The sequence below is a fragment of the Rattus rattus genome, chromosome 4, assembly GCF_011064425.1.
Source record: "Rattus rattus isolate New Zealand chromosome 4, Rrattus_CSIRO_v1, whole genome shotgun sequence".
Lineage (NCBI taxonomy): Eukaryota > Metazoa > Chordata > Mammalia > Rodentia > Muridae > Rattus > Rattus rattus.
In genome coordinates this window covers 65,700,232-65,725,483 of record NC_046157.1, presented here as the reverse complement: position 1 = coordinate 65,725,483, position 25,252 = coordinate 65,700,232, and the positions used below count along the sequence as shown (strand labels likewise).

The window sequence follows — 25,252 nt, the reverse complement described above, 5'->3', positions numbered from 1 at the left end:
TCTCCCTGGCCCTTCTGTCTCCTTTTACACTCCCAATGAACACGGACACCGTTAAAAAGTAAATATGATTAGGAAATGGCCATAAGACTGCTTTAAAATTTTAGCGAAAATTTAATAAAAGAGAAATTTTAATATTTTTCATTTTCTGTCTAAAATACAAAGAAAGTTGATAAAGAAAGAGTCCTCTTGGAGGAATCAGAATCTGACTGGGAAGGTGATGCCACTGACTTGTGTAAGCCACACTTGATGACCATGTGCAGAAAGCTTAATATACAGGTGGATTTTCTCAAATTCAAGAATAAAATGAGTGAACAAGGACTCGCTGAAGATAACAAGAAAGTCAGTGTTTTCATCCATCAGTCAATGAACTGGAAGGACTTCATCATTCTGAGCTTTTACTGTCGGGAAGCCAGAACCCTTTCTGTCCACCAAGCCTCTGAACAGCCAAAGTTCAACGAGAGACTCTTCATTAAGTGGGAAAATGCTGAAGGCTGGCTCATGACAAAGGAAGTCAGAAGGAGAGACATGATGCGAAAATGAGGCCATTTATTCAACTGGTCACCACAGTTGCAGTTAATCTAAGAATGAAACATATTTACCAATTACTAAGACAAGGAAGGTCCCTGCCCTCTATTCGGCATAATTAGCTGTTGAAAGTTTTCAGAGTAACACATTCTGGATGGAAAATAAAATAAAATATGTTGAATTCATCATGCTTAGTAAAAACTTTTAAGTATGACTCTACAAGTAGGATCTTCCGGATTTTATTTTTTTTAATGTCCCGAGAGATGACGCAGCATTATGGGTTACACAACTGGTCTGCAGATGGCTTCGAGGATTAAAGACACTTCATGACTACCTCATCTTGTTAGAAACTCCATTACTTTCCTTTTGTCTTAAGCGCAGTGACTCGAGAGGATCCTTAATCCTATCATCTTGCTGAGCTTCAGAAACACCTAGCTCAGTAAAGCCCATCCCTGGGAGTACCTGGATTAACTGAGACCCACCCTGGATGCAGGGAGCACCATCCCAAGGTCTAGGAGCCCACGGGAGGAGAGTGGAGAACCGGGAAGGCACAGCAGGCTCGGCCTCGCCCCCACCAGGATGTGAGCGGCTCTCCACCCAATGAACAATGTGTGAGCACATAAGCCTAGAGTTGTGTGTTCTTAAGTTGCTTGGTTCTAGCATTTCAGCATATCATCAAAAACTCCAACACTACTCCTCCAACAACAAAAGGGGAAAATGCTTAAAGAACACTTAATAAAAACAGCATAGAATATATTATAGACATACTGAATAAATATATAAATTATATATAACATACTATATATATATTATATATATAAAACTATACTCTAGAAACACATTCTGGATGACATACACATACAGTTCGGTGTCAAATGCTTGCTTCCGATGTACGATGCACAGGCCCCAGACCCTGGGTTTGTTCTTCAGTACCACGTACGCACAAACAGGTAGATCACCGTAACTTTAAAACTGACTTATATGCAAAGCACTCCTTATTATCAATTACTAAGTATTCTTTTAATAAGTCAAGACCAAAACACGGTCTAAAGAACCATGATCGTGCTCCAGGGACTAAGTCAAGTCACAGAAATTTAATGTAATTCTATTAATTTAATACAATATCTGTTATTCAACAACATTAAATTTGTAAAGCAAACCTTGCGTTTATTGACTTAAAATTACTTATAAGCATAAAAATACCTTTTAGATCTTTCTTATGAAAGAAATTTTATGGGTTCTTATGTATGCAGTAGAAAAAACAGTATCTCTGGGAGAATTATAAAACATAAAATATGAAAACATTTATGGAATCTCAATCCTATAGTTAAGATAGATATTTTGACATTGAATGCTTTAGTGAAACACCTATCAATGTCTGAATTATAAGAAAATGGTTTGGAAGTCCACTCGATGCCCTACAAATTATTTCTTTTCATGAATTTCATTTTCTGAAAGTTCCAATATTTTAAACCTGTGTTTACTTAAAAGGTGAGGATGAACTTATATTCACACTGGAACTTTAACTTGTTTCATAATCGTTATATACTAGATAAAATGCAAGAAAATACTCAGGATCTTTGAGTACCCAGATAATGCAAGAGAGATGACAGAACCATCCTGGGGACAGAAATGAGTATCTCCGTGTTGATGTAATAAAATTCAGAACCATCTTCAGAAGACTGAAAATCAGAAAACAGTCACTAACAAAGTTACTCTGGTAGAACATTTCTTTTTTTTTAAGTCTAAATCCATAAATAACATAGGGGATATACAGCTTTTAGGTTTTCTTTCGCATTTCTTCAGAGTGACTCGAGACCATTCTTTTAGCTTTCAAAGTCTATTTCCCAATCTCTGTCAGGATGGTGAGTACCAGGCCAAACAAAGCCCTTTCTCGTGGAGCTGCCTATCTGTAACATGTGTGCAGAGGGGCATCTTTTGAGAATGGTGCATAATTTCTACTGAACTCAACTACAGTTTCTCCATGCTTAAAATAGATTTGACATACAGACAGAAGCCCAAGGTCAAGGTCACGGATCAGCAAGAAAGATTACCAAGAGCACTGATGTAACAGCTGGCATTTGATCAAAGCTCCCAGGGTTCCTAGCACACTCCACAGACATTTTGCCTTTACTCACAGGATACACTCCGGTTTAAAAATATTCCTTTCATCTTGAAGGCAAGATCTTCTTATACTATTTTCATTAAAAACCATGATTCTACCTCGGCTCAAGGACAGCTCTTTTCATCTCCGAATTGTGAATTTTCACCTGTGCAGAGGCATACACATACACACGCTTGTGTTTTTGTTTGTTGTAATTCTTCATCTTCACGATAATTTTGAAAGTAAACTTAATTTGGATATCCCCAAACATACCTTACTTCCTCACAAATCCAATCCAAATGTGATTGAATTCAGTACTGTTTCACAGTATCTCAGACCATGGCTAGATTTGACTGCTGAGTAGTGGTTCTATAGGAATATTCTGTAATATTCTATTCTATTTCTGTAATATTGCTACCAAAGTGCCTTCTAATGAGATTATTATCAAAGGTGCAATGATCTAACAAAATAACAAACATGCAAGGAAAAGGATATACTTATAGATCTGTAAATTAATTTCAAATCATCATATCAGCTCTTGATGCTAGCTTAATGTGGCTGGACATGGTGACATATGCTTGTAATCCTAGCTCTCTGGAGGAAGTGGTGCAGCTGATTTCTCCGTGAGTTCAAGGCCAGCCTGTTCTGTATAGCAAGTTCTAGGACAGCCAAAACTACAAAATAAAGACTGTCTCAAGAAAGTCAGGGGGTTGGGGGGAGCAGCACACTCAATATCAAAATTATTATCCATTAATTACTTTAAAAAAATCGCAATCTATTTCTGCCAAGAAATGGAAGTTGCACTGATGAGTTCTTATAGAAAACAAATAAAATTCCTGGTAAAATATATCCTCTAAGTTGTCTTAGTGAGAGCACTAATCAGTTAACGATTAACGTATTTCCTTTTTAACATATTGCCTAGGCAAAAGTACTGAGTTCCTGTGAACAGACCATAATTTTCCAGAAATGGTAAATATAACGTACCATTGCTCTCGGTGCTGGCCCAGAACACAAGTATGTTTAGATTGAATGTTTCTCTAGGATAGGTAAGACAGACACCACTACAGACATAATCAGTGAACAGACAGACATGCATAGCGACAACATCCGTAACTAGGAGAATTTAATAAACCTGACTTCAGATGCTAACCACAGCACAAGGATACAATATGCATAGGGATCTTGGGAAAGTTCTGAGTCTTTACATATTAGCATGTGCCCTTGTACTTCGGCTGGTAAGTGGAAGACATTGTCATACCATTACTGGGCGACTTTAAGTGGTCTCTTATTTTATTAAGAAATTGCCAGGCATACTTTCCTTGACCTCTTTCTGGCCCATCTGTGTGCGTGACCCAGTGTTTGAAGTGTTCTCTAGTTGCAGTCAGGAACTGCTAATCTGAGACAGCTTTAGCGCTATTCAGATCGAAGTCTCTGCCTTAGGGGTGGCTTGCAGATAGCCCTCATCATGGCACCTGCCACCAGGAAGTAGATTTAGACAGGGTCGGGAAAGGAGGGGGAATTTAGCAGAGCACCCTGGTGAGCTGCCAGAAAAAATAGGAAGAGAGTGGTGTAAGTGACATGTCTGGCTTTGTGACTTCACACACTGGGCTGAGAATACGCCAAAATGACTTTGCACTTAACAGCGATGAAGACAATAAAAAAAAGAGACAGAGGATCATTGAAGAAAATTAAGTGTCGGCTGCTAAGGAACCAAATACCTTAGCCATGTGGAACTCACCCCTAGTCTGCTATGTAGGCTCACTGCAGGGCAGCGAGTACACAGCAGTCGAGTGACTCTGGTGTTCCTTCTCTGCCTGGTTTGTCCAACGCTGAAGTCACTTAAATCCCTGCGCCAACAGTTCTTAGTGTTTACATTTTGCTTCGAGGTTTTGTTTCACTGGGCCTTCCACTAGAGCATTCATAGGCACAGATAATTTGTTTTATGAAAAGTCTTATCAGTACCCCTAAGGACATAAGTGTCTATGGGAGAAGCCCTGTGGTATGGGGTATGGGAGAGGGACTGTGTGCTCGGTAATTTTCTTGCCACGTGTCCTTCTAATCCCCACTGTCTCACCCTCATTCCACGCAACACGGCACAGTTACTAACAAACACCTCACGCAGGCAGCGGTCTCGCTAAAGTACAGACCGGGGTAGCCTGAGGCTCCATGGCAGTCAGAGGAACTTTCCATGATCCCACCTGCAAAATTGCGTCTCCTTTTGTTTGTTTGTGTATGCCTTGCTCCTCAGTACAGAGTAAATTCCTTATAGGCAAGAAGCAGATCGTCTCATGCTGATGTTCACAGAACTGGACAGAAAAAGTAACCTAAGAATGCGCAAAGAAGTCAACCATGTGGGTCTCAGCCCTACTAAACGTGGAGCAGGCTATCTCAACTGTGAGCGGCCTCGGTGCTGTTTCTAACATCTGGCTTCAAAATTCAAGACTTGTTTCTTCTGAATATAAACTGACAAAAATACAAAATTAAAAAGTAAAAAGGGTGGGGTTAAGAATTTAGCTCAGTGGTTGAATGCCTACTTAGCACATGTAAGGTTTAGTCCCTAGTAACACAGAAAAACAACAAAAATCCCCAGAAGTAAAAATAAAGGTGTTTGTTTTAATCTTCTACGAGGGACTGCTATTCTGGCAGAAAACCAGAAGATATATGCGTCTTTTGAACAAACATTTTTATTTTTTATTTTTGCTGTTGTACAAGTCAGAATACAAAGATCATGTCAAAAGTAAGTGCATGTTTTGGAATACTGGTGCCCCGCCCCCTTTCCAATTGTTGCCCATATAGAAAGAAAGATGAGTAACACTCATTTGCAATTAAAATGTTACTTGTAAATTTCTCTAGATGAAGACATATTAAGAAATGAAGTGTCATGCTGAAAGAGTTGTTCTCTAAAACCAAAGGAATCACATATATTATGAAAATAATTATGAGGCAAAATAAAGAAACGTTTTAAAGTTTTTGATTTTACTGTACCAAATATAACTAAGAACGTATCCTAATGTGCATTCTAAATATTGATCACTGAAGTAATATTAGTTAAAGAACAAAGATTCTACTTATATCCATATAGTTGGAGAACACTGAATAGAAACTTTCACTTAGTTTGACTAAATAAAAATAGTAAAGTGATTCCATTTGAATATGTACAAGTGCTGCTAGGAAGGTGGCTTGTGGCTAAGAGTGCTTGCTGTGCAAGTGTGATGATCTGAGTTCAAATTTCACCTAAACGCTAACACATCACAGAACTATCTGTAATCCTACCACTCCTACAGGAGAGATGGAAGGTAGATATGCAACTCTCTGGAAGTTTGTGAGGCGGCCAGTCTGATAGCAACAGAGACGCTGTCTCAATCCAGACCACGCAAGTGGATAGACACTGAGACTTTTCCCTCCACATACATGCCAGCATTCATAACCAGAAGACGGGCACACATGTACCCACACTCTGTACACATGCACAAGCACACACACACACACACACCACATAAACACATAAAGCACCCATGAATACATACAGATAACAAGTCACGCTTTAAGATCCAATTGAGAGAAACTGAAAACCAACTCATCAAAACCAGACGTTGCCAAGCTGTACTTCTGGACCCCGAGCAACCTGCTATCCCAGGGTGACCGCCATTCCCCTGCCTCCTCTCCTCCCACCTTCATTGACCTGCTGAGCCGGAACCACACAGATAAGCTTCCCTTACCCACCAAACTGGACTTTCCTGAACATTAACACAGATGAAGAGCATACAGTTTACTGTGTCTGTAAAACACTGGCCTATGGCCATCATTAGAAAGACCAGGGCAAGCATTTCTGGGACCCGTATTAAAAAGTGAAGGTTCAGGGTTGGGGATTTAGCTCAGTGGTAGAGCGCTTCCCTAGCAAGCGCAAGGCCCTGGGTTCAGTCCCCAGCTCCGAAAAAAAGAAAAAGAAAAAAAAATAAATAAAAAGTAAAGGTTCAAACTCACTCCTTGGCAGACTCAGCAATATTATTTAATAAAATTAACGATGATTTTTAAAACTCCAGGAAAAGAATGATTTCATGAGGAAGTACGGAATATTTATTAGTGGTAGTGATGCTAAACTTGACTTAAACCACAGGCTCAAGGCAGAAAGGGTCCAGTTCACTTTCTGGGCCTTTGATTTATCAACTGTTTAACCTTGGGCAATCTAGCCATTCTTTAAAGTGTGATTATTTATAAATGCGCAAAACTAGTACCCATCTCATACAACCATATTGAGGAATAAATGTACTCAGAAGGAACACACTTGTTCCGAGAATTTCTTATATATTGGTACAAATCAAACTATGAAACTTTCCCTCGTGCTGGTGACTCCAATCTGCCTCTCATTTCATCCATTAATTTATTTTTGTATGTTTCCATGTGTGAGAACATTCACGGGTGTCCACGAGGCCAGAGGTCAGCCTTGGGTATCTTTTCCTCAGGAGACATCGACATTTTCCTTTTCTGAGACAGGCTCTTTTATACGGGATCTCGAGATCACAGTTAGGGTAGGCTGGTTGGCCAGTGAGTCCCCGAGAGCATCCTGTTCCTTCTTCCTCAGTAGCAGGATTAAAAATGTGCACCACCAGTCCTATTAAACATGGCGTACAGAACTAAACAAAGAATTTTCAGCTGAGGAATATCTAATGGCTGTGAAGCACCTAAAGAAATGTTCAACATCCTTAGTCATCAGGGAAATACAAATCAAAACAACCCTGAGATTACACCTCATACCAATCAGAATGGCTAAAATCAAAAACTCAGGTGACAACAGATGCTGGCGAGGATGTAGAGAAAGAGGAACACTCCTTCATTGTTGGTGGGATTGCAGACTGGTACAACCACTCTGGAAATCAGTCTGGAGGTTCCTCAGAAAACTGGACATAGTAGTACCTGAGGACCCACCTATACAACTCCTGGGCATATACCCAAAAGATGCTCCAACATATAACAAGGACACAAGATCCACAATGTTTACAGCAGCCTTATTTATAATAGCCAGAAGCTGGGAAGAACCCAGATGCCCTTCAACAGAGAAATGGATACAGAAAATGTGGTGTCATTTACACAATAGAGTACTACTCAGCTATTGAAAATAATTACTTTATGAAATTCTTAGGCAAATGGATGGAACTAGACTATATCATCTTGAGTGAGGTATCACAAAAGAACACATATGGTATGCACTCACTGATAAGTGGGTATTAGCTCATAAGCTCAGATTACTCAGGATACCCAGACCATATGAAGCCCAAGAAGAAGGAAGACCAAAATGTGGATGCATGAGCACTTCTTAGAATGCGGAACAAAATACTCATGGGAGGAAATACAGGGACAAAGAGTGGAGCAGAGACCAAAGGAAAGTTCATCCAGAGACTGGGGATCCACCAAACCCAGTATGCAGCCACCAAAACCAGTCACTATTGCTGATGGCAGGAAGTGCTTACTGACAGGAGCCTGAAATAGATGTCTTTGGAGAGGCTCTGCCAGAGCTCTACTGATACAGATTAAAATATTTGTAGCTAACCATCAGACTGAGCATGAGAATACAATGGAGGAGTTAGAGAAAGGACTGAAGGAGCTGAAGGGGTTTGTAACCCCGTAGGAAGAACAACAATATCAACCAACCAGACCCCCCCAGAGCTCCCAGGGACTAAACCACCAACCAAAGAGTACACATGGAGGGACCCATGGCTCCAGCCACATATGTAGCAGAGGATGGCCTTGTCTGGCATCAATAGGAGGAGAGGCCCTTGGTCCTATGAAGGCTCGTTTCCCCAGTGTAGGGGAATGCCAGGGTGTTGAGGTGGGAGTGAGTGGGGGGAGAGAGGGAGCACCCTTATAGAGGTAGGGGGAGGGGAGATGGGAGAGGGAACTGGGAAAGGGGGAAACATTGGAAATCTTAACACAAACAACAACAACAACAACAACAACAACGACAACAACAACAACAAATGTGCACTTCTGCATCTGGGTGTGGGGATCCAACTCAAGTCCCCAAGGTCAATGCAGCACTCCCTTTCCTGACCGAGCCACCTCCCCAGCCCCTGCTCTGATCACCAGTCCTCTGGCAGACAAGGAAAGAAGGTTAACCTTCGCAAACATCAGTGTCAAGCAACCGACGAGCTCTCTCAACCTGAAGGCCTAGGTTAGATAGAAACATCTGTCGATAGGAATCTACCAAAGGGCACAGAAAGAGAACAAACTGTGGGTTCTGTCAGGTCACCATTTTTTACAGATGCTTGACTAGTTAAAGACTTATGGGAACACTGTCACCAACTGTTGACTCCTACTAGGCCGACTATGCCTTTCAAAGTTCTGCTTTCCCAAGGCTGCGCTCCAGCCATATCCCCTGTTCCAAAGAAAGAGCAGGATATATTTTCCTTGATTTCCCTCGGGAGGTGGCTGATGGGAGTATTTACCTTCATTCGCATTTTACCAGGCAAGGGTACTAGTGTTTGCAAGGACTAAGAGACACTGGTTGATGGCTTCAGCTGGTGGCTGGCCAGAAACCAAATGAAGGTCCTTGGAATTCCAGCCCTTCTTGCTACATCAGATCTCTACAGACAAGGAGAAAAAGGTGCTTGAAAATATCTGGCCAAGCAAATACTTGGGTAGCACTTGGAAAATGTAAGGTTAATTTTCCCATTCTAAAATCTATCTCTGCTATTCTAATCTCTTGCGGGTTTTTTGTTTTGTTTTTGCTTGTTGTCGTCACTTAAATTATTTTAGAAGACTACACAGTCCATTGATGAGGAAGGCACTCAGGCAATCTGATTCCTGACTGCAACTCAGCAGGTGAGGAACTCTGGTGAACTTATTTTTTGAGTTTGGGCATTGGTTTCTTTAAACTGTGAGAAGAGAATAATATATATATATAATAATATATATATATATATATATTCATATATTTACTATAAATATTTACTACAGTTACCTACCATTTTCTAGACTCATGTTAATGATTCTGTCACTCACAGATGGATGACACAGAGCCAAGCCAGGGGACTTTCTCGGAAGTTGTTGTTTCTGAGGCAGCCTTAATATGGAGCACAGGCTAACTCAAATCCTGCCCTTGCCTTCCGACTGGTGGGATTACGGGCAGTAAGTACCATGCTTGGCGTTTTTGACTTGCTTGTCACCCCCTGTAAGGTTCCTAGACAATGGGTTGACTGCATGTGCCTTTGTGCTCCCATATTTCACAGATCCTGACATTATCTGTTGAATCTCTCAGTGCATGTGGGGGGTGGGAGCACTTGGACCCATGACAGACTTTAACCTAGGAAAGTCTGTAATCTTAGCATCTCCTGACACAGGTTTAAAGCAAGGAGAAATGGCATGTGTGGAAGACGGCTAGTAAACTCTCTTCCGTTAGACCAGTCTTCTTAAAGCACTTGTGAACCTAACCCTAATAGACATCCCTTCCGCTCCTAGGATGCAGGACACAGAGGAAGAAAATGTCATGGCTTGTGGCCTTGAAGAGGACACACTTCACAAGTGAGCGTGTAGAGAGGAGAGTGGCGTAGTCACACTGGGAGAAGTGTAAGTTAGAGAATCAGCCTGGAACTGGAGCCAGGCCTTCCTGTCGTGGGAGCTGCCGAAAGCTGTCATGTTCCCTGAAGTTCTGGCGCATGTCTGTTATAACCCCCATGCACTTGAGCTTGGTCCAGGCAGTGTCTGCCCCGTGTCATCACACCTTTGCTGACATACGATATTCATAATGTAGAAGGCAAACTACATCTTTAACCTAAGACGCTAGAGAAGTCTGCCAACAGAAGTGCTATCTTTCTCACTTTTCTTTAGTGACTTTCCCTCAGCAACAGTTAAAGAGCAATAGCCACCTCCCATTTTCAAGAAAGGAAAGTTAATGACACAAAGAAGAAAATGAGGATGTCCAAGGTCACACTTAAGTTTGGAGGGGCCCAGTTGATGATAACAGGCTTTCAGACATCCTACTCCCGGGGGTCTGCACTACCCAAGAACCCAGCTGCTCCCCCTGATGGAATGAAACGAAGCCAATTACTCAAACTGTGTAGAAAACACTGACCAAAACAGGGGTTAATTGGACATTGGTTGTTTTAATTCCATAATCAGCTCTTTGCCTGAGCTACCCTGGGAGGGAATAACATATCTTTTGCAGGAATGGGAAGGAGGCCAGCCTGGGCCATCTGGCTGCACACGTCCTTTCCTCATGTTCTCCCTGCAGCTGTGTGAAACTCAGTGATGTTGAAGAACTTTTTACTTGAAACGGTTTTACTATTTCCCTTCTATCCCATTAAATGTATTTAAAAACTCTAAAATTAACTTTATTGTAAAAAAAAAAACCAGAAAAACAAACAAACCAAAAAAAAAAAATCCTTGGAAATTAAAAAAACAAAAACAAAAGCAAAACATCACATTGAAACTGACCAGACCCACAGTATACACATCTCACTGAACGTGTATCCTTAGGACAGGCATTCTGAAACTACGGAGCTACAGTGGGGGTTTCACACTTCCAATATCGAGTATGTTTTTATGCACTTATCCATCACCAAAGACAACCACGCAAATTCATGACAGCGTCAGACTAGAAAAACATCAATCTTTATGTTCCCTCATAACTCAAAGGTACCTACATTCTTACCCTGTGAAATTTGAAAGTAGATACATTTTTTTTTTCATATGAGCCATGCAGTTTTCGTGTCTCAGCAGTTACTGCCTACACATGAACAGAAGCACCATATGTGTGGGAGCATGCACGCCTGTGTGTCATGTGTTTGACATGTATGTGAACATGCATGTGTGTGTCACATGTTTGACACATATGTGAACATGCATGCGCACGTGTCACGTGTTTGACACGTATGTAAACAGGAGTGGTGATGTGGGAGCTGGAGCTAGAAACTTTTATATAAAATCCTCAAAGTCACGAAGAAGACAATTAGGACTATTAGCAAGTAAATACTCAGACATGGACAATTCTTTTCACACGAACACTAAACACACGGGTCCTCCCAGCAGCCCACGAAAAAGGCGCTGTGCCTGAACACACACATCCTCCTGCTTTGTTCATTTCTCTTCTCTCACACTGTAAGTCACATGTTCAAGAGAGCTGCCCAAAACCTGTGACCAGACAGACAACCATCAAGCGGGACTCAGTGGGGACTTTCAGTGCCACTAGCTAAAGTGCCACTCAGCATTAGGCAAGCGTGTGTTCCTCTTCCCCCATATTCCTGCTCCCAACTTGCAGTCTGACAGGGTTTGTACGTTTTTTTCCCACTTGATTAATTCTCAGGGCTTAAACTCCTTGCATTCACGACTAGAAAGACTTCTAACATGAAGTGAATTACAGTGTTAGCACCTCCAACCTCCTTTCCTTGACAAAACAGTCAGTTTAAATAAAAATTTCTTTAAACAAACAAACAGATAACACCAGGAAATGCTATACTGACACATTTGGTCCTGAGCCTGGTCTTTAATGGCTGAGCCATCTCTCCAGACCCTGGGTTACTCTTAAGCAATGCAAGTCTTCATCCTTAGCTGTGGGAGACAGTAGGATTTCCCAAGCCTTAAATAATGAGCCTTGAGCAAGGCGAGCCTTGAACAATGAGAGAAAAGCAAGCACAGAGGGAACACCTGTACCCAGCATGCAATCTTGGTGTTGCATGTAAAATATGTTAGGAGTCCAGGCCAGGAAGCAAAGGTAAGAATCAGAGTGGAGGTGATAAGGTGACAATAGGATTCGAGCTGGGTGAGTTAGGCAGATATGGAAAATTCCAAGCAGAACTTAGAAAAGATGGTCGTTAAGTTGGACATTGGCCCACAAAGACCAAATGCTTCTTCCTAAGATGGTGAGATACATCATGATTTAGCCAACTTGTAATAGCATTAGGCAAATATGGTCCATGTTGCATAGAAAATATCCATTGCATGTAACAGTAAGCAGGCCTCACTCTCCATCACAATTCACTGATGATGTGGAGAAGAAGAAGGGTTACTCTGGGACAACTAAGGCTGGTTGTATCTGAGCACTCCGGAAACTCCTTATTTCTTTTGCTCCCATAAACTACTAGTGGGCCTTTACATGTGTCCAACTCTTCTTAACCTTTGGTAGTTCCTGGTTTTATATGACAAGCCTGAATGTTTAGACAGTGGCAAAGCTGCAGAGTTAGGTTCATTAATTACTCCACAGTAGAAGAACTTGGGCAGGCTGACATAGACGGTTTACTGCTGCAGGGCTCTGGGTGCATCACACTGTGTCACTTCCTTCCTGCACCTTGCCTTTTGCCACAGGTCCAGGCTGGGAGGGGAGACGACGCAGAGAGTGGACCACCTGGGCCAATTTCTGAACCCTAGTGCTACAAGAGATACTGAAGAAAAACAAAACATAGCATCTCCCCTGTGCCCTTTGCTTTACTCATGTAAGAGCAGAAGGCTCCACAAGAGCCTCTCTAAGTCCCCACCGCATGTTTCTGGGCTCTGGATGGTTCACCTCCGTATTACAAAGGGCTGGCACAGCTAAATCCGATCCCCCTGCCTTTGGTTGCTCTGCTGTGCTCTTTAGCACAGACGTTCCTTCCAGGCATAAACATGTGCAGCCTACTCCAGATGGAATATAAGATCTATTTGATGTACCTTCTTATCTTAAAAAAGGAGGGTGAGGAGGAGGAGGAGGAGGAGGAGGAGGAGGAGGAGGAGGAGGAGAAGGAGGAGGAGGAGGATGGCGATGATGGCTGACGGCGACTTCTGGATAACAGGACTTTTTGTAGTAAAGTTTTAATGATAATTATAATTGGTACTAAAAGGAAAGTATATATGACTCCACGTTTCCACATTTTCTTCTAATAAAGGAACTGATATAGGGTTATGGAGAGATGGCTTAGTGGTCAAGAGCATGCACTGTTCTTGCAGAAGACCTGAATTTGATTGCTAGCGTTCGTGGTGTACAGCTCAACTGTCCATAAGTACAGGGGATCCTGGCTAGAGGAGACTGCATCCTTCTAGCTTCTGCAACACTGGTCCTCATGTGCACTACCTATACTCAGATGCACACACATACGAGGGATTGAAAGTAGTACAATAGTTTTTTCAAGGAATTAATATATTCTTTTATGGAAAGGAAAAAAATCATGCTTCCACTCAATTTTCCTACAACATTCTTAGAGGCTGTGTGTACAGGACAAAGACTTAAAAAGCACACTATTAAAGCCAGAGCCATGGAATACCTGCTAAGGAAAGCTGCTAAGAGGAGTAGAACCAGCCCAAGAGAAAGAACTTTGTTTCATGCAGGAAAGATGAAGACGTTGGCGAGATGAAGCATGCTTTCATATCGGATGCAGAGTTTGAAGTTTGCCCAACTTTTGGCTTTTGGTCTTGTTTTGGTCCAGTATTTCCACACGATGACGTTTTGATCGTATATCCTGTGACGCTGGAGGTATGCAACCTGCCTTTTGATTTTAATTTGTAGATAACAGTTAAGTGATCAGATGACTCTAAGAAGAGACTTTGAACTTTGGACTTTTGACATTGTTAAGACTGTTCAGATGATTAGACTTTTGAAGTTGGACTAAATGTATTTTGCATTATGCTATGGCTGGGTATGGCCCAGAGTGACTCACTTGTTTGAAGAAGCCTACAGGAACCAAGAAGTGGAAGGTGGTGGTTTGAATATGCTTGGCCCATGGAAAATAACCCTACTAAAAGGTATGGCCCTAAAGTAAGTGTGGCCTTATAAGAGGAAGTGTCACTGTGGAGGTGGGCTTTGAGATCCTCCTAGCTTCTTAGAAGTTCTTCTGGTTCCCTTCAGAACAAGATGTAGAACTCTCAGCTCCTTCTGCACCATGTCTGCCGAGAGGCTGCCATGCTCCTGCCTTGATAATGGACTGAACCTCTCAACCTGTAAGCCAGCCCCAACTAAATGTTGTCCTTATAAGAGTTGCTTGGCTGGGGTATCTGTTCTTATTTAGGAAAGACTAAGTGTGAAACTGCAAGTGGAAATATTGTCCATTTACATTTAAGACAGTAAGGGACCTCATGAAAGGTTTTAAAAAAAAACAAAAAACAAAACAAAACAAAACAAACACCTGCTTTTCCTTTGAGACCACTTTTTTCTTTTTCTCCCTACTCCGAGCAATTTACTCAGAATTCTCAATTTGAATATCTTGCAAAACCTAATGAAACTCTTCAAGATAAACAAGATACAAAGGTATCGTTTGAGTAATCTATAAATTGCTTGAGAACAGTTCATAATATAATGATGAAAGAGGTAAAGTTTCTACATTCTGTTTATAGATAAGAACTTTCACAACAACAAACCAGACCCTTGCTACTGCCTCAAAATGTCAAGCTGCAAATGGTTTTTGTGATGAAATAGGAAAACCCATTTGTGGAGGAAAGTGACCCTCCAAAAAAAGGGAAAAGAAAAGTGTCCATACAGCAGAGAGCCCAACACAAAGCAGAGGACAAGGAGGAAAAAAAACCAAAACACTTCCCAGTGATTAAAGCCCAAACCCATAGCACACCAGCACTATCCCTAAACTTGGTACTCTCTTCTAGTTTTACTATTGGTTAGCACAGACTTTACAAAGTAGAAGTTCTTGAAGTTTATGTTGAGAGTAAAAGGGTCACATTGACTTCTGCATAACTAGCAGAGAGGAAGACAAATTGTGAGATTAAAACACAGAAATGTATGACATTAGTAATTTCATGGATGGTAAGATATATAGGTGAACATCTATATATTGGCAAGAATTTACCTCCTTATCTCCTTTTGATGATATAATTGAAAAGGTAACCTGACAGATGGTCCTAACAGAAATTTAGCAGTGCTATCATCGAGAAGAAGAAGAAATCGAGGGTTTAACATCCTCGAAAGTCTCAGTTTAAGTCAGGCAAAGAGGTTCATGTAGTATTAACTGCTGAAAGGTGGAGGCAGGAGGATTGCCATGAGCTCTAGGGCAGCTTTGGCCACAGAATGAGCTCCAGCCTAAGTCACAAGTGAGACCTTCAGCAACCACCAGTAAAGTGAAACAAATACACATTTGGCCGGGGAGATCTGAGATGTACAGAGCTCCAAAGCCATCATCAGCTAAACACTTTATACTGTATGTGTGTTTCTACACCATTTTAAAGTAGCAACGTTTGTGTGAGTGCAAGACTGTGGGACGTTAGGAGAGATGTGACTTTGTAAATATCGAACGTGTCATGAAGAAGAAAAGATGGTTCTTAGGTTTGTGAGACCAACCTAAAGCCATCATCGGCAACACCTTCTTCCTAACAACCGCTGTGCTGACTGGCTGTGGGCTGTGCTTGCACACGTGTTTTATCGCCTTTGTTTCTAAGTGGATCCTCGAACACCCCACAACGTGCAGTCAGAGCCCCGGAAACCCACTCATCATGCTGCATGTCACCCTTCTGATTTCACTTGGCCTCAAGCGGAAATTCCTTCCTAACCCACTACTGAGACACCAAGGCCTGACTGCTTTGAAATATCTGAATCTAAAGAGTTATCCCAGGCCATCCAGTCCGTCTTTTCCATCAGTGCTCAGCAAAACTGTAAAGAAGGCCACAAATACTATTTTAATTTCCCTATATGAAAACCCTTTTAAATGTTAAAGGTAAAATTACAGGATGTTCTATTTAATCCAAAATATTAGTTTGTTGCATAAAAACCAATAAAAATTCTTAAGTTTTACTAGATTCTTTTAGCTGTGTGCTGTGTGTCCATTGTCCTCACGGTGCTCTTTGTTGGGGCAGAGGGGTGGGATGGAGGGGGAGGTGGGGCAGGGGGAGGAGCCACCTGTGGCTTTTTTCTGCCCCGCAGGGCCAGCAGCTCTACACACAGAATCCCTTGCATCTTTACCAAGGTTAGTGTTTTCCTACCCCAGGCCTGCTCTCCTGCAATTCCTCACTCTATTCAGCTTAAATGTCACTTCCTAAGATAAGCCTTTCTCAGTGACCTGACTAAACACTTTGCATACATTCCCTGAGCAAGGACCCAGAAGATCCCGTGGTGTTGGTCCTTCCTCATGGTAGCTTCTGCTCTCTTTGCTTTCTTCAATAACGCTCATCACCATGTCCTACCACCACTAGACAGCAGTGGGTTAAGGGAAACGCTGTGTTTACTGTTCTCAATAGGATATGTGAGGCACAATTTGTTGAGCAAATGCATATCTACACACACACACACACACACACCCACACACACACACACACACACACACACACACACACAAACATCCCAGGAAACAGTGGGTACAGCTGACTTGCAAGGATTCAGATTGTCAGGTAAAACAAATGAAGGCATTTTATAAGTGAAATGATTATTTTCTTTAAGTACCATATTTATATGTCCCACAGGAATTAATACTTATTTCTTTTACAACCCGAATACTGTATGAGAAAGAGAAATATTATTTAAACTCACAGTGTGTCTAACATTCCCAGTCTCTTGCCTGTCAGAGGAACCCACCCAACTGCTATTCCACTGGGCATTTGTTCTCGTTCAGTCATAGCGCGCCTATTTTCTTTATCAATAAAAAGAAACTAACCAAGTTCTATAAAAGCTAAAAAATGTCTACAGCTAAAAGGAGGAGGAGGAGGAGGAGGAGGAGGAGGAGGAGGAGGGAAAAGAGGAGGAAGATGAGGATGACAAGGAGGAGGAAAAGGAGGAGGAAGAGGAGGAGGAGGAGGAGGAGGAGGAGGAGGAGGAGGAGGAGGAGGAGGAGGAGGAGGAGGAGGAGGAGGAGGAGGAGGGGGAGGAGGAGGAGGAGGAGGAGGAGGAGGAGGAGGAGGAGGAGGACGAGTAGCAGCAGCAGTTGCTGCTGCGGTTGCCACAACTTGGAAGCTGAACAGTAACTTGAAGGAAGGAAGCTACTGCTGCAATGTGAGAAGAAGGCTGGCCACTCCTTTTTCCAAAATATTACGGTTCACTGACATATAAGCACGTGCTTACTGAAAATTATGTACAGATTTGATATCTTAATAAAAGCAATATAAATAAAAATCACGTAACAGATAGAGGTAAAACGTGCACACTGGGAGATCCATATTATTACTGAGCCACAGACCTTATTTTAGGTTAAGTCTGAGCGAAAGTTAAGAGGCAAAAGCAGTACAAAAACACCAGAAGTAAAAGGGGAAATCGCATCAGCACCTTTGAAGTTCCAGAGAAGTTATCAGACACATCACACGATGTGACCTGGCCATCCTCTGTCAGTCACAGGAAAAGTGGAATGAGGAAACATCCGTGGAGGCACGTCCATCGCACATGGGAAATGGGACCCTGCAAAGCCACCATTTCATATATGATGCCCCATGACAATCTTATGTCTCCTCAGTGTGGGACACTGCACTGGGGGCTAATTTGATTGTAAACTTTTGCCCAGTTGTTGACCTAAAGGACCCAGGCCTGGAGATTTCTTCTCCATAATGGAGTGGGGTGGAAAGGGTTAGAGACAAACTGCCAACCCTATGACTTGTAAGCTACCTTATCTGTGTTAGCAGACAGGCCAAGTCCCCACCCACATGCCCATCACCCACGGGTTTCTCAATGCCTCCATTGACTTAGCTCTCTAAAAGAATCCCTGATTCCTTGCCCATTTCTCCCCTGTAACTAAAATTTAAGTCATTGATATCAATCCAGATGGATGAACTAACCCATAGCTAAATCACATTAATCAACTGCTCACAGGACGACCTCGTCTGTGGACCCCCCTTGTCTGCTAGGACGCGTTCTGCAGACCTGAGTCCACGCCTGAAGCCTAACCTCTCCATACGAGCAGCGTAAGCAAGCACGTTTCTTGGATCTGACAGCTCACTACATAATGGCCTTAGAAGACTCCGGTGTCTAGCAAGTGCTTCCTCTCAGCTCAGAGATGACTACGCCACTGAAGAACTGTGTCCTAAAATTAATTACCAAGAGACTGCCGTGTGTTTATGAATATACTATTCAGAAATTTATTACACGTCTCTATAAAATCATCTTTAAAACGTTCACTTTTCTTGGTGATACACAGTATTTTGTCTCTCATCCTTGACCTCGATATAATTCTGGCTTTATATCCTTAGGAGGCTACCGATAATAGTAGATGGTACATACATATGCACATATGCACACACGACATGCATATACATGTGTGTGTGTGCACAGTGTCATTTTACTTCTATTTATAGTCTGTTAGGTCATAAACTACGTTAACTGTGGCTGTGAGTATAAAACTTGAATAGTGTTAATATTTTAGTAAAATTAATTCAACACAGTTGATGCTGTATGACAGAAAGACAGTTTGAAGAAGGTAGGTGACGTATGTGTCCGGCCCACGCTAAGTGCTAAGCTGCCTATGTAAAATGGCATATATGGAGCCTGGCTTTCCCAGTGATTCCATGACCTCTGACACCAGTTCCCATGGTTCTTGTTCCTAATGATAAGAAACAAAAATTATAAAGCTCAAACTTCTCTCCAGCATTGTATTTTCCTGCCATTATTTTCCTGTGTTAAGGTCCTTGGCTTCAGGGGGCTTAGGGTACACTGTTCATGTCCACATAATGTTAAATGCCTAAGAGGAGAAAAAGTTGACTTAGGTGGGTTTAGAAAGGTGTCATGCACATAATGCTGTTCTCACGAAGAATTTTAACTTTATAGCTTCAATTAATCGTCAAAACTAAATGTTTACTTTCTTCCTAATTACCCAGGGCTCTCTGACTAAAGTTGGCATACACTTTTCCTGAACTTTTAAGCTAGTTGATATTACTTAACAGACAGGCACGCTCACAAATGAAGTCGTTACAAAATTTTATAGCTTTAAATAAGAACAGCTTTAAAAAATACTCAATATCACAACAGCTCAGCTGATGAGTGGGGAAAGCAGCCGCTGCTGTGGAAAGGCTCCTAAGTGTACGCCTGAAGGGGACCTATGTGAGGCTCAGATATCTGAACAACTAAGACAGAGACGCCAAAGAAATGGTGTCGTAGTTGGCTCTAAGTAACTGAACTCCTGTTTCTTTAATAGCTACTTCTAGAAGCCAATAGATGCTAAAAAAAGTTCACAGCCATGGGCACAGTGCTAACTGAAGACGGAGGCAGACAACAGAGAGGAAATGTGTGTGGGGAGGGGTTCCATAGCGAGTCTAGCTTCCGTTGTTCAAAACTGATTTATTGAGCAGGTATTATGTAACCTCATCACATGTATGCATTGTGGATATTCCGGAAAACAAAACGTGGCCTTGGCTCCTTGATAAGAAACAAGGAAATACAAAAATCAAACTCTTCTTTGGTTGTCCTTATTTTTCTTGGCTAATTATTATGGTATATATGTACATATATGCATGGTTATGCATGTGTATCTATTGTATGTGTGCGTATATGTATATATATATATATATATATGCATGCGCCTAGTATTTGCTCTAAAGTGGGAAAGACCAACTCTCTTGAGAATTGTGTTTAAGAAACCCTTGGCTTTTAGACCCAGCCTTCTCCAGGTATGTATGATGCCACCCTCTAACTTTTGTCACTGGATTACAATATAGCAGCCTTCCATGGGGATTTCCCATTCAACCTTTGTCTGGGATAACCCTCCTCCCTGCTCCCCAGTCTTTATCCTTGGGCAGTCTTTGCCAGTCATGTCCCCAAGGTGAGCCCATCATGTTCCCAAGAACAGATGCAAATCCATTGTCACACGGCCACTCTTCATACAAAACAAAACAAAACAAAACAAAAGTATAAAACCGAGTTGCAAGTAGAAACAGAAGGGCAATGTGGACAAGAGTGGAACGGAGATGGGAGAGGGCGGATTGGGTGGGGGTGAGGGTGGGGGCAGAGGAACAAGAACACGTTGCACACTTGTATGAGACTGTCCAAGAACAAACCTAGTACACAAATACAGGTTTAAAAAAAAACACGGGAAAACATTCCAGCACTTTATCAAAATTTTAAAATAACGAGAAAATGTAAAACTAAAAACAGCAAAGACTTGAACAACTTTTCTTATCCTGGAAAATAAAATATTCTGGTTCTTCTGTGCTTATTTTTCCTTTGTCTTCTCTGACAAAGTATGTAGCCCACAAACTAGTTGCACTAAAATACAGCACTGAGACCTTGATGGCCATATCCTATTTAAAATATACTTAGTAATGCTAATTTCGCCACCTAATACAAAAGTTAATGCTAAATCATATCCTCGCCAGGCATTATGACCTGAAGTGGCCGACTCCCGTTAATATTTCATGTCAGAGTTTGTGTTTTTGCGTTGAGTTTGCCAGTGTGCGGAATGCTCCCCCAGGCACCCATTGTCCTCTAAACAACACAGGGGCAAACCTAGATCACTGCTTACACAGAACAATCCTGCGTTCATTCACGAAAAAGTAGCGCGGAGCCTACAGCAAAGCTATGCATTCATCCCAACAACACAAAAGTAAACAATGAACAGTCTTTAATTCATCACACATTAACAGTTGCGGACCTAGCACTCAGACTGTGTTCAGTAGACTGAGACGTGGTCACAGGAGGCAAGGAGCACCAGGAGTTCACATGAGGTAAGAGGCTAAGACAAGAGGGACTATGGCTCTCCCCTCATAGGACAGACGTACGCACAGCCAAACATGCAGTGACCATGTTCAGGAGTGCCTCAGATAGATGAGAGGTCCAACCCTGACTGCGCTTACGTGACTCACACTTAAAAAACTTATACAACGTCCATTCAGTTCATATATCCCAATCCCGAACAGCCCACTACAAGTCCCTATCAGAAAATAAGGCATAGATTGTTTTTTGCAAAAAGATATGAGAAAAAAAAATCACGTAATGTCTTTTTCTAGCACAGAACCCTAAGAGTATGTTTGCAGAAGAACCATGAAAAGAACAAACTAAATAACACGTTTCTTAAGATAGTTTAAGACAACATAGCAGCTGCTTCACTACTTTCTAACCTGAAAAGGAATCTCTTACTTATCCTCTGTGCTCCACTGGACCTTTAAGAATAGGATGTATTAAAAATAATTTCCTAAACTAATTATGTGCATAACAGTTCCCACAGCCCCTCCCACTCCACAGTTAAAATCTCCTGGAGTTAGCATGAATCTCATCTTTGCCTGACACATTTCGAGCAAGGAAACACATTAGTGCCTCAAGATTTTCCAGGGTCTCAATATCAATCACGTTACGTTCCCAGTGGCTGCCTTTTAGCAAAATTATCTTACTCGAATGAACTCATGGCTGAAGTGAACCAAGCTGTACCTACTCCTCCTATACACCTTCATTCATTTCTGTTTTTTTTTCTTCCCATAGACATACAGCACGTGCCACAGAAAGAGCGCATGTTAAATATTCCTGGAGTGTCACGATATGTCATACAATCAAACAGATCACAGCCCTACCTTTCTCTCACAGCAGTGGCGCCAAGCACAGGTACACCGGAGCAATCAATTTGTTCTGCAGACAGCAAGGCTTTCATAGCATACTAATGCAAAACCTCTTTTCTTTCTCCTTTGACTTGACTCCCCGGTGCCTGGGTCCCGACCAATACAAGGAGGAGGGCGGTATGTCTTCTGCTGAGATAACCACCACTACTAATCAAATGTACATGCACAAGGGCACAGGATTAAACCTCCACCAAGCCTGAGTCAGGGCTTGAGAACAGCTCAACACATGCCCAGTGTAGGCAGACCATCATCACACACACACACACACACACACACACACACACACACACACACACACACACACACACACACACACACACGCACACACACACACACACACACACACACACACACAATATCGCACACATGCAAGCCACATGCCACATTTTATTCTTCTTCAATTTTTAATCTCGGGGATAAAATCTCCCACTGTTCCACTGAGGGCTTCTCCCTAACAGCACACACAACTATTGTTTTTTCCACTACTGAGAATCATGATCTGTTCTGTGCTAAAAATGCCCACTGTTTTCAAAAAGGAGACATTCCTACAAATCGTGCTATCCAGTATATGACTCTCGGATAGAACTTTCGCGTGTTATGATAGGGATAACGCATTCAGCGTGGATTCTTCTGATTTTACACTTAAAATGGAATAGCTCGAACCTACTATCAAAAAGAGCACGTGCCTTACTAATAACAATGAAAATATTTCCATTTATCTTGAAGCTATTACACTAAGTATAATTCCGCGTCATTTAAAACTATGTTCAGGTCTCAGAAGTGGTTTAAAGAGTATCTGTAACACTTTAGAGTCTGGAGGCGCAGTCCCGTGTTTGATCTCTTAAATCTAGAGTTTCCAGGTTCTCTTTAATTAGTCATTTACAGTTGCCTTGCATTGTTTTTTTTCTTCAACACGCAAAAGCCATGCCAGTCTTCGGAGAGCGTGGAGACAAAAGGGAAACACTTTTATAAGAACACACATTACCTCATTTTAATTTGCCTGCCTTAATGTTTGAATACCTGGAGAAGTCCTGCTAGTCAAAGGGCTGCAACCTAAACTATAATTAAGAACAGAATAGGACTCTCCATCTAACTGAACAAACTTCATTAGAAAGCTTCCTCAGCCCTGTCTGTTTTCATGTAAACAAACGCTCCGGCACAGTTAAAACACTGCTTATCTCATTCTGCGCCCTTCCTTTGCACCCCGCACTCTTCCCTTTTCCAAAAAAAAAAAAAAAAAAAGCTCAGTAGCAATAATTAAGAAATAGGGAATGCACTGAAGTATTACAGGAATTCTTAATCAATACTGATACCTTTGTCCTTGACATGCTGACCATGTCATCAGGCTACTGTCATGTGATATCATGTCATTTCTCCACCTGGCTCATGACCTTGTCCTCTAAATGACCTAAAGCTTCCCTGGAGTAGCAGGAGGCCCCTCCCCGCTGTCTCAGCAAGGTCGAATGGGTCAGCTTGTCCTCATCTATAATCCACCACCATTTGTCAGCAGGGAGGCTAGAGGAGGCAGGCTTGCTACAAGGGGAGAATGCCCAATTAGGCAGCTGTCACACAAAGCATAGGCTGCAAAATTATCCCCTGTCAAAAGAAAGAGCAGCTGCCGGGTGCCAATTACAGCAACCTTTCAACCCTTTAGGTACTGGAAACTACACACAAGCAAATGAAGAACAATTAGCGATAACAAATCGATGAATTAGGACAGTGAATTAGAACGAGTAGCAGGTGAGCGTGGGTCACACATGACATTTAGGGCATACCAGACTCCAGGCAAGGGCAAAGCTCACCGCCTCGCACCATGCCCTTGCATATAGATTCCCTTAATAGCCTTTTGGCAAACCGGCAATCCTTTTAGATATCTACACCTAAAAATGTGTGTCTCGATGCGAGGATCCTTTTTCTTTTCCTGGACTCAAACAAATGTTTCTCAATAGGAAGAAAATCCCTCACGATAACAGGCCTAGCAAACTCTAGATTGTTCTTATACAATCTACCACATTATCCACTCAAACTTAAAAAAACGTTCAGTGTAGCCCACAGAGTCCAAACTGTCTGTGAAAACACTCACACTGAAAGTACTATACATCTTACAAGCTAGTTGGCCACATTCCCACTCGCTCCAATTTGCAGAAAAGCAATAGGGTCTGGATTCTGAGGAAATTCTTCTGCCAATATCATAAAAGTGAAATCAAATTTCTCTGCCTAAATGTGATATTCTTTTCCATAAAGAAATAACCATTTTAATGGTTTTATATCTAACACCTATAAAGATAACAACCATAAAATTATTCTCATCCATTATTGGGCCACAATACTACACCAGTGACATGCATGAAGTCCAAGAAGAAGACACTGATCCTGAAGTCTACCCCGCTGAGGTACTGGCTACTTAGCACCAATGCTCAGTGGAAAGCAAGTCCAACATGGCTTCCAAGTGTTCATGGGCATGGTGTCATTAGCTTTAACATGTCAACTTCCCTGAGAAGCCAAGTTTTGTTATAGTCCACTTTAAATCCAAAGTAATTCTTGGCAACTTGAAAAACCTGAATGCTATCAGCTGGTGATTTTAAAGAAACAGAGGCTAACACGTTCAGTGAGGCATCTCCATCAGACATGGGTGTGTGTAGGAGAGAAAGATGATCAGGCCTTCACTGTCTCCCTCCTGTAGAGTATAAATAAACCACGGCTACAAGAGGGTCATCCCTAGTTCTTCAAGCCATTTGATAAAATGTCCAGGACCCATGTCATAGAGAGAAAACTCCATTAAAAGTTTATCTCAAGATTACATTTTTTAAATTATGTTTTGTCTCAAGAAACAAACTAGACATTCATACAAATTTTATTTTAGAATGCAACCCTGTAATGTCAGACAGGAAGAATGAAAAAGAAACAGCAAATAGACGGGGAGGAAGGAGTTAATGCCTTTAGAATTCAGTTTCCATCATACATGGGTGACTATCTCTTTAAATAATTTAAATCCTCTCCATCAACTACAAAGCTGTTTTGAAGCCATTTAGCTTTGTTCTTTACATGTGTTCTAATTAAGAAATGACCTTGTCATCACGCACACCAGAAATCCGGGATTATTTCTACAGCAAAAATTCACAAAGCCTCCCAAAAAAGAAAAGTGGGGGGGAGAGAGAGAGAGAGAGAGAGAGAGAGAGAGAGAGAGAGAGAGAGAGACAG

General features: G+C 41.8%; 1 protein-coding gene across 4 annotated transcripts in view; it reads right to left on the bottom strand.

Moving 5' to 3' along the window:
* Nrip1 (nuclear receptor interacting protein 1) overlaps nt 1–25,252 on the bottom strand; it is a 62,667-nt gene that overhangs the window by 8,348 nt on the left and 29,067 nt on the right. Inside the window, exon 3 of one of the 4 annotated variants that reach the window (XM_032900518.1) lies at nt 4,368–4,476. The exons of 2 other annotated variants lie outside the window; for them this stretch is intronic. The gene's annotated coding sequence lies outside the window, so the exon portion shown is untranslated. Of the gene's footprint in view, nt 1–599; nt 620–4,367; nt 4,477–25,252 lie in introns of those variants that run through there. One more of the 4 variants, XM_032900521.1, reaches the window with a different exon arrangement.